Raw genomic sequence first — 1,730 nt, forward strand, 5'->3', positions numbered from 1 at the left:
CATTCAAACCACTAAACACAAGACTTAACAAACATTGCAGCTGCTTCTTGGTATCCCAGGGAGGTTGTGCCAAAAAGGAATGTTTACAGATGTGTGAATTTTGTGGCCTTCAGAGAAGACTCAAAATTTTCCTTCCTTCCTTCCTTCCTTCCTTCCTTCCTTCCTTCCTTCCTTCCTTCCTTCCTTCTTTCCTGCCTGCCTGCCTTTCTCTCTTTCTCTTTCTCTTTCTCTTTCTCTTTCTCTTTCTCTTTCTCTTTCTCTTTCTCTTTCTCTTTCTCTTTCTCTTTCTCTCCTCCCCTCCCCTCCCCTTCCCTTCTTTCCCCTTCCTTTTTTTCTTTGTATACAATAAAAACTTAGGGCCCTGGGGCTGAAGAGAGGGTTAGGTAGTTAAGAACACTGACTGGGTTGCTATGGACACCAACATCAGCCAATGGGCCTGGCTGCTGTACCTGTAGGAGTTGAACGAGACACCCCAGCATGCCCTGCAGGTCAACTATGCTGGGGTGACCAGGTGATGGTGGACGAGCTTGGCAAAGTGCTGACGCCCACCTAGGTTAGAAAAAGGCCCAGCAGCATTTCATGGGATGGCCTTGATCCAGGGAAAGTTTACACCCTGGCCCTCACAGACCAGGATGCTCCCAGCAGGAAGGACCCCAAATTCAGGGAGTAGCATCACTTCCTGGTGGTCAACATGAAGGGCAGCATTAGCAGTGGCACTGTCCTCTCAGATTACATGGGCTCTGGGCCTCCCAGCAGCACAGGTCTCCACTGCCTGGTCTGGCTGTTTTGCTTTCGAGCAGGAACAGCCGCTGAGTTGCAAAGAGCCCATCCCCAGCAACAGGTCTGAGGACAATCGTGGCAAGTTCAAGGTGGAGGCCTTCCATAAGAAGGCTACCTGGGGGGTTGGGATTTAGCTCAGTGGTAGAGCGCTTGCCTAGCAAGCGCCAAGGCCCTGGGTTCGGTCCCCAGCTCAAAAAAAAAAAAAGAAAAAAAAAAAAAAAAAAAAGAAGGCTACCTGGGAGCCCCGGTGGCGGGCACGTGTTACCAGGCAGAGTGGGATGATTATGTGCCCAAGCTGTACGAACAGCTGGCTGGGAAATAGTAGTGCTGCAGAGGCCAACAATCCTAGGGACCCCCTCACCCCCACCCAGTATGAGCGAGGTGTGTAAAGCATGTCCCCACACACACACCTCCTCTCATGGGGAGTTCTCAGCTTGAAAGACCCGAGGAGTGGGGAGACCCTCACTCAAGTCTCGGGATGACGCGACACCCCCCCCAAGAAATCACGAGAGACCATCCTTGCTGTAAGCACACAAGGTTTATTGATAGGAACCAGTGCACTGGGGTTGAGACTCGTATCCCACGCAGGGGCAGAGGAGTTCGACCCCAAGTAGCTGGGAGAAGGGGTATTTAAAGGAAGAAACCACAACCCAAAGGGTAGGGATGGCGTCATTGGAAAATGTCGAGAATACCAGTGAAAAATCACAAGGAGAAGCTTCCTGTTTCTCAAGATTGTTTAACTTTATGGTCAGCCAGTTCCTGGGAGAAGTTTGCTGTTTCTCAAGATTGTTCTTTAAGATTTTAATCTAACTTTATGGTCAGCTAGTTCTTGGGAGAGAGTTGCTGAACCGACTGGTGTAATTCTTCTGCTCTAAACTTTTGTCTAGAGGGGGGTCAACCGTAAAACTTCTACCTTTCAAGTCAGAAACAAAAACAAAGTGGCTACACAC

At 49.7% G+C, this 1,730-nt stretch overlaps 1 pseudogene; it reads left to right on the forward strand.

Annotated features, from left to right (window-relative positions):
• The first annotated feature begins 410 nt into the window (after positions 1–410).
• On the forward strand, positions 411–1,102 carry LOC116894498 (annotated as a pseudogene).
• The last annotated feature ends 628 nt before the right edge of the window (positions 1,103–1,730 follow it).

Source organism: Rattus rattus, chromosome 2, assembly GCF_011064425.1.
Source record: "Rattus rattus isolate New Zealand chromosome 2, Rrattus_CSIRO_v1, whole genome shotgun sequence".
NCBI lineage: Eukaryota > Metazoa > Chordata > Mammalia > Rodentia > Muridae > Rattus > Rattus rattus.